The following is a 13,626-nucleotide window of genomic DNA, read 5'->3' on the forward strand; positions in this document are numbered from 1 at the left end:
GAGCCCCAGAACAACGCTCCCCAACTGGCGCAAGCACACGGGTTCAGAGGAGCTCTACACTCCACCACGGAAAGGTCAGATTTCGCCTGGGATAAGGTGAGGTCTCTGGTCCCGGAGGGAGAGAGGAACGCGCGTTTTGCGGGAGCTGGAGGACCAGGGAAGTCTGTGCCTAGAAAAATCCGTGGCTGTAGGGGCTGGCGTGATCTGTGATTGTGGAAAGGGGTCCTCAGAGCTGCTAAGAGAAGGGCACTCTAAAAAGCAACCCATTTTGATCTGAAGTGCAGGGACACCCTAAGAATTTCAGGCAGTCCAGACTTACGCGCAGCCCCTGCGTTCCCTGGGTGCCTGGGCTTACGCGGAGTCCCGGAGTTCGCACAACTGAGCTTTTTCCTCTTGAAATTCTGGCCTCTGATTACTAAGCCCAATACATAGAATCACCCAGTTGGGGACACCCTGGGAGACTGCAGGGGAAGGTTGTTTTTCTGGAACCTGGGGATCGGAGCTGGGCGTGACCATCAGAGAGTCAGCTCTGAGGCAGACCACTCCCACAGGCCAGTGGCGAGTGCGGGAAAGAAGGCTCTAACACTGCCTAGAGAGGCCATAGATAGACCCGGAAGTTAATCCAGAAACACTGCCACCCAGGGGCTGAATCACAAATTGACTCTTGTGTAATCAAAAATAAAGGAATACGAGAAATTAAGACACACCGCCTGCTTAAAATCAGGACTGGCTTACAACACCGAAGAGCAGTGGATCGCAGGGAACTGCAATACTGTCTGGACTGAGAAACAGGCGTGCCAAACAGAAAAACAGAGGAAGTGAATGACCTTCACTACTTCACATTTTATTTTTACCTTTTATTTTTTTATTCTTTTTTATTTTCATTTTTTGCATCTTTTAATCAAGAAACTTTTTTTTCTCTTTTTTCATCACTTGATTTTACCTTTTTAATTATTACATTTTTATTTTCAATCCGTATTATTACTACTGCTATTTTATCTTTTTTTTTTTTTTTTTTTTTTTTTTTTTTTTTTTTTTTTTTTTAAGTGTCATTTTATTTTCTCTTCATTTTATTTTGGGATTAGGGTTCTACATTCTATTTCTATCTTTCCTTTAGCATCGTTTTACTCTATCTCAACTCTACCTTTAGGCCATCACTCCCCTCCTAACCTCCCCCTTTTCAGTGTCCTGTTTATCTTACCCTTTTACTGCTTTAGATTCTCCCTATTCTTTCTGTTTACCCCTTGTTAAAATTTCACCCTACTTACATATCTAATCTCCAATCCCCTGCTCCAAGTCCACATACACCTCTCCCTTCGCTGTCTGAGCTATCCATAAACTTGTCCTTCTCTCTGTCCTTTTGTTGTTGTTTGCTTGAATGTAGATTATATCCAATTTTTATGCTTTTTTGTGAGATTGTTTTGCTTATTCTTCTTTTGTTTATTTTTTTGTTTGTTTTGTGCTTCAGCTTTCCCTTGCCTCACTCCATATTAGTTGGTGTTGTAGTTTGTACTAATCCCCAGGCACTTGTTGCTGGCATTTGCTGGGATTAGTGATTGTTCTATTGGAGTTTTATCCCCAATATATATAGTCTGTTCCCCTTTCTCTCTTAGTCACTTTCTTGTCTCTCTTACTTTTTTTTTTCTTTTTTTTCTTCTCTTTACTTTCCCTTTTCCCAATTTCATTTTCACACTCCTTTTTTCTTTTTTTCTTTCTTTCTTTCTTTTTTCCTCTTCTTCTTTCTCTCCTATCACCTAATTTGCCTTTTTCTGGTGGTCACCTTTATTGGAGGTTATTAATATCGTGAATACATTCCTGTTCAGTGCTTTGTGAGTTGTACCTGGTAGTGCTGTATTTTGTGCCTTTAAATCAACCCAGGAGAGAGAGAACTACATAACCAGACACCCAGAGAAGAGAGACCATGGGGAGACAAAGAGGCAGCCCGCATATGAAAGAAAAGCAGGCATCACCAGAAAAGGAAGTAAACGAAATGGAGGCAAGCAACCTTCCAGAAAAAGAATTCAGAGAAATGGTCATAAGGTGGCTGAAAAGAATGGAAGACAAATTCGACAATATGAGCAAGAACCAAGAGGAAATGAAGAAGAACCAAGAAGAAATGAAAAATGACATCGCTGCTGTAAAGAACTCAATAGAAAGCATCAAGAGTAGACTAGAAGAAGCAGAGGACCGCATCAGTGAGCTAGAAGACAAGATGGAAAAAAATACCCAAGAAAAGCAACTTCTAGAAAAAAAAATTAAAAGGCAAGAGGAGAGTCTAAGGGAACTTTGGGACAACACGAAACAAAACAACATCCGCATAATAGGGGTTCCAGAAGGAAAGGAAGCTGAGCAAGGAATAGAAAACCTCTTTGAAGAAATAATGACAGAAAATTTCCCAGATATAGGGAAGAAAAAACACACACAAATCCAAGAAGCTCACAGAGTCCCAAGCAAAATGAACCCCAAAAGACCGACGCCAAGGCACATTATAATTAAATTGGCAAACAACAAGGACAAAGTAAGAATCTTAAAAGCAGCAAGAGAGAGACAGAAAGTTACATACAAAGGAACCCCCATCAGACTAGCAACTGATTTCTCAACAGAAACTCATCAAGCCAGAAGGGAATGGAATGAAATATACAAAGTCATGCAAAGGAAGGGGCTGAATCCAAGAATACTGTACCCAGCAAGGCTGTCAATCAAAATTGAAGGTGAAATCAGGAGCTTCACAGACAAAAAAGGACTAAGGGAATTTATTACCACCAAACCAGCAATGCAAGAAATGCTAAAGGGTCTGCTGTAAAAAAAAAAGAAATAGGAAGTGAAGAAGTAACACAGGGGTAAAGAATAGGAATGGCGACAAATAAGTACCTATCAATAATAACTTTAAATGTAAATGGATTAAATGCCCCAATCAAAAGACATAGGGTAACGGATTGGATAAGAAAACACGACCCATATATCTGCTGTCTACAAGAAACCCACCTCAGAAAAAAAGACGCACACAGACTGAGGGTGAAGGGATGGAAAAAGGTTTTCCAGGCAAATGGAACTGAAAAAAAAGCTGGGGTAGCAATACTTATTTCTGACAAATTAGATCTCAAACTGAAGGACATAACAAGAGATAAGGAAGGCCATTTCATAATACTAAAGGGAGCAATCCAACAAGAAGAAATAACTCTGGTAAACATATACGCACCCAATACAGGAGCACCCAAATACATAAAAAAACTCCTGGAGGATATCAAGGGAGAGATTGACAGCAATACAATCATAGTAGGAGACTTTAATACCCCACTATCACCATTGGACAAATCCTCTAAACAAAAAATCAGCAAAGAAACATCAATCCTAAATGACTCACTAGACCAGATGGAATTAATTGACATCTTCAGAACATTTCACCCCAAAGCCACAGAATATACATTCTTCTCAAGTGCACATGGGTCATTTTCAAAGATAGACCATATGTTGGGACACAGGCAAAGTCTCTTCAAATTCAAGAAGATAGAAATCATATCAAGCATCTTCTCAGACCACAGTGGCATAAAACTGGAAATCAACTACAATAAAAACAACCCAAAGAAATCAAACACATGGAGACTAAACAGCATGCTATTAAACCATGACTGGGTTACCAGAGAGATCAAAGAAGAAATAAAAAACATCATGACAACAAATGACAATGAAAACACTACAATCCAAAATCTATGGGACACAGCGAAAGCAGTCTTGAGAGGGAAGTTCATAGCTCTACAAGCCTACTGCAAAAAACAAGAAACAGGGGTAATAAATTACCTAACCCAACAACTCAAAGAGTTAGAAAAAGAGCAACAAGAAAAGCCCAGTGTAAGCAGAAGGAAGGAAATAATAAAGATCAGAGCACAGATAAACGACATAGAGACCAAAGAAACAATTCAAAAGATCAACAAGACCAAGAGCTGGTTCTTTGAAAGGATAAACAAGATTGATGAACCTCTAGCCAGGCTCACCAAGAAGCAAAGAGAGAGGACCCAAATAAACAAGATCAGAAATGAAAGAGGTGAAATAACAACAGATCCCGCCGAAATACAAAGGATTGTTAAAAAATACTACGAACAACTCTATTCCAACAAACTGGACAACCTGGAGGAAATGGACATATTCCTAGAAAAATATAACCTTCCAAAACTCAATCAGGAAGAATCTAAACAGCTCAACATGCCAGTAACTATGGAAGAAATTGAAGCAGTCATCAAAGAGCTTCCGGCAAACAAAAGCCCGGGGCCAGACGGCTTCACAGGAGAGTTCTACCAAACATTCAAGGAAGAACTAAAACCTATCCTCCTCAGACTATTCCAAAAAATTCAAGAGGAAGGAACACTTCCATGCTCCTTCTATGAAGCCAGCATCACCCTAATACCAAAACCAGATAAAGACAACACAATGAAGGAGAATTACAGGCCAATATCCCTCATGAATGTAGATGCCAAAATCCTCAATAAAATTCTAGCAAATAGGATCCAGCAGTACATCAGAAAGATCATACACCATGACCAAGTAGGATTTATCCCAGGAATGCAAGGATGGTTCAATATCCGCAAATCAATAAATGTGATACATCACATAAACAAATTGAGAGATAAAAATCACATAGTCATATCAATTGATGCAGAAAAAGCATTTGACAAAATCCAACACCCTTTCTTGATAAAAACTCTCAACAAGGTGGGAATAGAAGGATCATACCTCAACATCATAAAAGCTATATATGATAAACCCACAGCTAACATCATACTCAATGGGCAAAAACTAAAACCATTTCCCCTAAGAACAGGAACAAGACAGGGATGCCCACTCTCACCACTCCTGTTTGACATAGTACTGGAAGTATTAGCCACTGCAATTAGACAAGAAGAAGAAATAAAAGGCATCCAAATTGGAAAAGAAGAAGTAAAGCTGTCCTTATTTGCAGATGACATGATATTGTACATAAAAAACCCGAAAGACTCCATCAAAAAACTAACAGACTTAATAAATGAATTCGGCAATGTAGCAGGATACAAAATTAATGCCAAGAAATCTATGGCATTTCTATACACCAACAATGAACTTACAGAAAGAGAGACTAAAAAAGCAATCCCATTTTCCATTGCACCAAAAAAATTAAGATACTTAGGAATAAACCTAACCAAGGAGGTAAAAGACCTATATGCGGAAAACTACAGGACCCTGAAAAAAGAGATAGAGGAAGATGTAAACAGATGGAAGAACATACCATGTTCATGGATTGGTAGAATCAACATCATTAAAATGTCCATACTACCCAAAGCAATCTATAGATTCAATGCACTCCCCATTAAAATACCAACGGCGTATTTCACAGACCTAGAAAGAACTCTCCAAAAATTCATCTGGAATAAAAAAAGACCCCGAATAGCCACAGCAATCCTGAGAAAGAAGAATAAAGTAGGAGGGATCTCAATACCAGATTTCAAGCTGTATTACAAAGCCACTGTCCTCAAAACAGCCTGGTACTGGCACAAGAACAGACATATAGATCAATGGAACAGAATAGAGAATCCAGATATCGACCCAAACCAATATGCGCATTTAATATTTGACAAAGGAGGCATGAGCATACAATGGAGTCAAGACAGTCTCTTTAATAAATGGTGTTGGGAAAATTGGACAGATACATGCAAAAAAATGAAACTAGATCACCAACTTACACCATACACAAAAATAAACTCAAAATGGGTACAGGACTTAAATATAAGACGGGAAACCATAAAAATACTAGAGGAATCCACAGGCAGCAAAATCTCAGACATATGCCAAAAGAACTTTTTCAGTGATACTGCCCCTAGGGCAATGGAAGCCAAACAGAAAATAAACAAATGGGACTACATCAAAATAAAAAGCTTTTGCACAGCAAAAGAAACCATCAACAAAACAACAAGAAACCCCACTGTATGGGAGAACATATTTGCAAATGGTATCACTGATAAAGGTTTAATTTCCAACATCTACAGGCAGCTTATACAACTTAATAAAAGGAAGATAAAGGATCCAATAAAAAAATGGGCAACGGACCTAAATAGAATCTTTTCGAAAGAAGACAGAAGGAAGGCCAAGAGACACATGAAAACATGCTCAAAGTCACTAATTATCCGAGAGATGCAAATCAAAACAACAATGCGATACCATCTCACACCTGTCAGAATGGCTATCATCAACAAATCAACAAACGACAAGTGTTGGCGAGGATGCGGAGAAAAAGGAACCCTCGTGCACTGCTGGTGGGAATGCAGACTGGTGCAGCCACTGTGGAGAACAGTATGGAGTTTCCTCAAAAAACTGAAAATGGAACTCCCATTTGACCCAGTAATCCCACTCCTAGGAATATATCCTAAGAAACCAGAAACACCAATCAGAAAGGATATATGCACCCCTATGTTCATAGCAGCACAATTTACAATAGCTAAGATTTGGAAACAGCCTAGGTGCCCATCAGCAGATGACTGGATCAGAAAACTATGGTACATCTACACAATGGAATACTATGCTGCCGTAAAAAAGAAGGAATTACTACCATTTGTAGGCACTTGGATGGAATTAGAGAACATTATGCTAAGTGAAATAAGCCAGTCAATGAAAGAAAAATACCACATGATCCCACTCATTTGGGGATAATGAAAAACATTATAAACTGATGAACAAAAAAATAGTTACAGAGGCAGTAAAGCATCAAACAGACTGTCAAATTACAGTGGTAAGGTTAGGGAGAGGTGGGGGAAATAAGAGATCAACTGAAGGACTTATATGCATGTATATAAGAGTAAGCAACGGATACAAAACATTGGGGGGTGAGGGCATGTATGGGAGTGGGGTGGGGGTGGGGGGCAATGGTAAGATATGTACACATATAATACCTTAATAAAAATTTGAAAAAAAAAAAAAAAAAAAAAAAAAAAAAAGTCTATCTTGTCTTAAAGTCTATCAGTACAGCCACCCTGCTCTTTTTTGGTTACCATTTGCATTGAACATCTTTTCCATCCTTTCATCTTTAGCCTTTGTGTGTCCTGAGGTCTAAAGTGAGTCTCTTTCAGCCCTAGCTGATTTGGCTCAGTGGATAGAATGTTGGCCTGTGGACCGAAGGGTCCCATATTCGGTTCCAGTCAAGGGCATGTACCTCAGTTGCAGGCTTCTCCCTAGCCAGGGTCAGGACACATGCAGGAGGCAACCAGTCCATGTGTTTCTGTCACATTGTTGTTCCTCTCTGTCTTTCCTTCTCTCTTCCACTCTTCCTTAAAAAAAAAAAAAAATCAATGGAACAATATCCTTGGGTGGAATTAACAAAAATAAAATAAAACTGTTCAACCTTAATTTCAAAAATAAATAAATAAATAAATAAATAAATAAATAAATAAATAAATAAAATGAGTCTTATACAGGCAGCATAACTTTGGATCCTGTATTTTTATCCTTTTAGCAAAGCTATGTCTTTTGGGGAGGTTAACCAACTTACATTTAAAGTAATTGCTTATGGGGGTGTATATACTATTGGCATTTTTTACTTGTTTTCTTTAAGTTTTGTAGCTTTTTTTGTCACTTATTTTCTCTCTTAATGCCTTCCTTTGTGTTTTGTTGATTATCTGTAGTGACATGCTTTGATCCCTTCTCTTTTGTATATATTCTATACTTTATATTTTCATATGGCTTTGAATTGCTGTCCAGTATTTTTTGTTTTTAACTTGAAAATATTCCCTTTAGCATTTCTTGAAGGGTATGTCTAGTGGTAATGAGTTCCTGTAGCTTTTATCTATTAAAAAGGTATTTTAAAAATATATATATATATATTTTTTATTGATTTCAGAGAGGGAGAGAGAGATTGGTGGTGATGAACTTCTTTAGTTTTATCTTGTCTGTAAAGCTCTTTATATGACCTTCAATTCTAAATGACACCTTTGCTGGGTAGAATAATTTTGGTTGTAGGTCCATGCTATTCATGACTTTGAACCTTTCTTGCCACTCCCTCTGGTATGCAAAGTTTCTGTTGAGAAATCAGATGACAGTCGTATGGGTGCTCCCTTGTAGGTAACCAATGGTTTTTCTCCTCCTGCTTTTAAGATTCTCTCTTTGTCTTTATGCCTTGGCATTTTAATTATGATGTGTCTTGGTGTGGGCCTCTTTGGGTTCCTTTTGTTTGTGAGTCTCTGTGCTTCCTTGACTTGTAAGTCTGTTTCTTTCACCATGTGGGGGAAGTTTTCTGTCATTATTTCTTCAAATAGGTTTACAATATCTTGCTCTCTCTCTTCTCCTTCTGGCACCCCCATAATGCGAATGTTGTTGTGCTTGAAATTGTCTCAGAGGCTCCTTACACTATCTTCATATTTTTTAATTATTTTTTTCTTTTTGCTCTTCTGATTGGGTGTATTTTGCTTCCTCATATTCCAAATCATTGATTTGATTCTCAGAATTTTCTACTCTACTGTTGAACCTCTGTAAATTATTCTTTATTTCAGTTAGTGTATGCTTAATTTCTGATTGGTCCTTTTTCATGTCTTTGACATTCTCACTAAGATCCTTCAAAGTTTCACTAAATGTCTTAAAGCTCTCATTAATTCTCTTGAAGCTCTCATTAAAGTCCTATAACCATTGTTTTGAACTCTGGCTCCAATAGTTTGCTTGCTTCCATTTCTTTCATTTGTAACATGTTTCTTTGTCTCTTAATTTTGACTGCTTCCCTGTATTTGTTTCTATGCATTAGGTAGAGCTGTTATGTCTCCTGGAATTGGCAGAGTGGCCTTGACAGATGTGCTATAGGACCCAGTTGCTCAGTCTCCCCAGTCACCTGAGTTTGGCACTCTAGGTGTGCCCCTTTAAGGGCTGTGTGCACAGTCTTGTAGTTGAGCCTTGATTGCTGTTGGAGTCACTGGGAGTTGGCTGTGAGGACCAGCTGTGTCTACAATGGAAGAACTGCTGTACAGGAGACACCCTATGGAGAAGGATTTGCTTCAATGGGGCTTTGGTGCTCACTGAGCCTGCCCCTTGAGTGTGTTGCTTGTTGATGGTGTAGAGTTGTAATCTGGTATGGTCTGAAGCTGTCCACTGGGTGCACCAGCTCTTGGGCCTCCCAGGAGGTACAAAGTCAGCCACTGCCTGGGGCCACATGGCAGAAGCTCCAGGGAGATCTGCAGATGGCTGCTACTTATATTGGGCTAGGAAATTCCCAAGTGAAGCCCAGCTGTGAGACAAGGCAGGCTGGTGCTAATGCCGGGTATTGAGCCTCTTATTGATAGGTGTGGGGCATGTTGATGACAACTGCACCTTGTTTGAGAGACTTTAGCAAAGTCTGAAGCCTGAGCCAGGACAGGAAATTCATATGGAAAAGCCACTGCAAACAACTTGGGTGGGGCTACAAATTGGATGAGGTGGCGTCTCAAGAAATCACCAAGGTGTAGGGAATAGTGTGGGCCACGCTGATGGAACTCAGTTATGGCTGTCAGTCAGCTCTGGAACAATGACCCCCACAAGCACCCCTGACTTGGAGAAAGCTGTTCTTCAGTTCCTGCCCCAATGACAGACAGTCCAGTTCCTCCCCATATGTCCCTGAATTCCACCAATGCCACTGCCTGGTGCTGGAGCTCAGAGGAAGTGAGACCATGTAAGTTCTGTGCATGGGCCCTTTAAGAGGAACACATGGGACCCCAGAAGATTCTGTGTCACTCAGCCACAATCCCTGCTGGTTTTACAACCTGAAGTTACAGGGACTTCTATTCCCAGCACTGGAAACCTGGACTAGGGATCTGGTGTGGGACTGGGACCCCCTGCTTCTCAAGGGAGGCCTTGGAGATATCCCTCCTGATTAAAAAAAACACACACATGGGTGTCAGACCTACCTGTTTCCTCCCCTCCTACCAGTCTCAGTATGCTTTCTTCTTTTCTAGTTGTAGGACTTCCATTCAGCCAGATTTCAGGTGTTTCTGAATATGGTTGTTCCGTAGTTTAGTTGTAATTTTGATGTGGTTGTGGGAGGTGGTGAGTATAGGCATTTACCTACACCACCATCTTGGTTCTCCCCCACATACATTATTCTTGGTTGACAGTTATTTTTTCTTTCCATACTTTAAATATATCATCCTACTCCCTTCTTGCCTACAAGGTTTCTGCTGAGAAATATGCTGGTAATTTTATGGAAGCTCCCTTGTATGTGAGAACATGCTTTCAAGATTCTTGCTTTATTTTTTGACTTTCAGCAATTGAATTATAATATGTCTTGCTATATGGATCTATTTGGATTTACATTGTTGGAGTTTGTAAGCTTCTTGGATTAGTGTATCTGTTTATATCCTCAGATTTGAGAAGTTTTGTCCATTATGTCTTCAAATAAGTTCTTGCCCCCTTTCTCTCTTCTCCTTCTGGTACTCCAATAATGCATCTATTGACCCACTTGATGGTATCTGATTAGTACCTTAGACTGTTCACTCTTCATTCATTTTCCTGTTTGTTCCTCTGACTCAATGATTTCACATAACTTGTCTTTAAGTACAGTGATGCTTTCTTCTGCCTGATCAAATGTGATGTTGCCCTGGCTGGTGTGGCTCAGTTGGTTGGAGTGTTATTCCATACACCAAAAGGTTGTGGGTTTGATTCCTGGTCAAGGCACTAGATCGCTGGCTTAATCCCCAGTCAGGGTGTGTACAGAAGGCAACCAACTGATGTTTCTCTCTCACGTTGATGTTTCTCTCTTTCTCTTCTCAAATCAATAAGCATATCCTCAGCTGAGGATTAAAAATATTTTTAATAAAATAAAATAAATAAGTAAAATCTGATGATGAATACCTCTAGAGAAATATTCAGTTTATAACTCACCCCACCATTCTTTTAACATTGTTTCTGTAAATGATGACTTCTAAATTCATACATAGCTACAGATAAATAGCCTGTTTGCTTAAAGGATTCTAGAACCTAACCTCAAAGGAAGCAGACTCCAGACTTCAGGCATTTTGGCTTCAGGAGATTTGCTCACCTTCAACTGATGAAAACAAGATCACAGCTTAACCTGCTCCAAGATATTCATCAGAGCAGACTGTGCTGACTAGTGCATAATGCATAGCACCTCTGAGAACCTACAGCATCCTCTGGTTTTTTTTGTTCTGCCATCCTCTCTCTCCACCCTCCACCTCTAACCCCCACTCATAAAAAGCCTTGCCTGCACTGAGATGTTAAGATGGTCTTTGTGACAAGAGTCCCCCATCTTCTCAGGTGTCTGGCTCTTGAATAAACCATCTTTCCTTGTGCCAGCACTTTCCTCTAAACCCGTGGTCAGCAAACTGCAGTTCACAAGCCACATGCGACTCTTTGGCCCCTTGAGTGTGGCTCTTCCACAAAATACCATGGCCTGAGCGAGTCTATTTTGAAGTAGTGGCGTTAGAAGAAGTTTAAGTTTAAAAAATTTGGCTCTCAAAAGAAATTTCAGTCGTTGTACTGTTGATATTTGGCTCTGTTGACTAATAAGTTTGCCCACCACTGCTCTAAACTATTGGCTTTTCATGCAGTAGGCAGCCAAACTTGGGTTCAATATTAAGTTCAGTTATTGTATTTTTCAGCTTCAGAATTTCTTAGTTATTATTTTTTATAGTTTCTGTGTCTATTGATATTCCCATTTTGTTGATGCATTGTTTTCCTGATTTCCTTTAAATATATATTGTATTCTCTTTTAGCGTATTGACTACTTGATAAACTGCCACCTCTCCCACTTTTTACAGACTGACTTCGTGCAGGGGGAAAACATCAATCAGCATGACCAGAAGTTCTGTGACTTCTCAGAACTTTTCTGGGCAAGCATCTTCTTTGAGGTTGTGCATGTACTCTAGTATATACAGGTGCTTTGGGCCATTTTAATTTCCTTTTTCTTCTCATGAGCTTTCAGTGTTGGTTTCTAGTATATTATTTTGCCCTAATCTCTTTCTTCCCCTGGCACCTTTTGGTGGAACTTCAGAGTCTGCTGCTGCATTGTGCTGGGGTTCTTGCCTCTGTTTTCAGTGGCCTCCAACTTCATTTCCAAACTAAGTTCCTATTCCTATCACTGTTCTGAGTCAGGCAAAAGAGAAATTAGTGCCTTAGGCAGCCCACTGATAAATCCAGGATACTGGATGCAAGTTCTACTCTAGTCCTTCTGTCCTGAGGAAGGAGCCAGGAATTGATGGTATTCTCCTGATTGTGTTACTCTATGCTGGGTGAGAAAAATGCAATAAATTTTCTTACCCTCCTTGTATTGTTCCTTCTTTTTTATGTACTCCTAGGGGTGCTACAGCCTCTTAATTAGTTTCTAGAGTTCTCACAAAGGTATTTCGTTCTGTAGACTGCTAATTTGGTGTCTCCAGGAGAAATGGGGCCTGGAGCTTCCTAGTGTATCATCTCACTAATGTCACTCTCTAGTTTCTTCATTTGTAAAATTTGGATAATTCCACCTATTTCATAGGTTATTGTGATTAAATTATACTATGTATGTATGGCTCTTTGTATTATCCCTGGCATGTAATTAGTATTTTGGAAATTTTAACTCTTTTTCTATTTGGAAACAGTTTCACACACTGTGTATTTCAATATGGCTTTTAAATATACTGGTACTTACGGCATTAAGTTAACTTTATTTATTTATATTGTATTTTCTATTTTTTATATAATAATAATAACACTATAAAATAATTATAAAACTCACCATTAGAGACAAAACTTTTTTAAAAACAAGCTTGCCTACTTTTGATGATAGAAAATTATTTCTAAAATCTCAACAGCTTGCATATTGGAAGATGGCTTTAGTGAAAAAAGGGATAGTTTTGTATAATATTAAAATCCAGCAGTTATTTAAGTGGTATAATTTGTTTAAAACATTAAATATATTATTTTTAAATAAACATAAAATTTTATTTTAAAAATTATTTGCAGAAGTAGTGATACTATTGTCTTCACTTGAAATATATCCAGTGGTATGCTGGCAAATGTTTAGCAACCAACTCTCCAGGAGGGTAAGGGGAACTTCTCTTTTGTAGCATTTGCAAATTTCTATGGTGTAAAAACTCCCACCATGAATGATTAAAGCTATCAACATGATGTCACTGAAAACAGAGTTGTAAAGAGTTATGTATTTGAACACCTTACATGGGTTTTTACTGTATAAATACAGTTAATTTAAATAACCTTCATAGCATAAGTAATAGTAAGCATAATAAACTAGGAGTGTATTTGTTACCTTTGTTTTTAATATAATTTAATTATAAGTTTATATAATTTAATGTCTGCTGTGTTTAACTATCTACTCACAAGTTCCTGAAATTTTAACAATCAGTTCTACCACCCCAAATAAGTCAGCTCCAGCATACCACTGAGTTCATATCTTTATATTAGTTGGGAATCTTTGGTTGCAAGTGACATACAAAACAAAACAAAAAGCTCAAATTAGTTTAAGCAAAAGAGTTATTGTCTTACATGATTTGAGTGCAGAGGTAGATAGGCTTTTGTCATGGCTGAATTTACTGGCTCAAATGAAGTCCTCAGTAATTACTCTTTCTATATCCTGCTTGCTTCCATTTGGCTTCTTTTTCCAGCAGACTCATTCCATGTGGCAACACAGTTGGC

General features: G+C 38.7%; 2 protein-coding genes across 2 annotated transcripts in view; both read left to right on the top strand.

Annotated features, from left to right (window-relative positions):
• DNASE1L3 (deoxyribonuclease 1L3) overlaps window positions 1-13,626 on the top strand; it is a 969,732-nt gene that overhangs the window by 706,308 nt on the left and 249,798 nt on the right. The gene's annotated exons all lie outside the window — the stretch shown is intronic.
• The window catches only part of DNAH12 (dynein axonemal heavy chain 12), a gene marked incomplete at both ends in the record, with an annotated part of 228,478 nt that overhangs the window by 139,531 nt on the left and 75,321 nt on the right, over window positions 1-13,626 (top strand).

Source organism: Plecotus auritus, assembly GCF_963455305.1.
Source record: "Plecotus auritus genome assembly, chromosome: 6".
In the NCBI taxonomy this organism is placed as follows: domain Eukaryota; kingdom Metazoa; phylum Chordata; class Mammalia; order Chiroptera; family Vespertilionidae; genus Plecotus; species Plecotus auritus.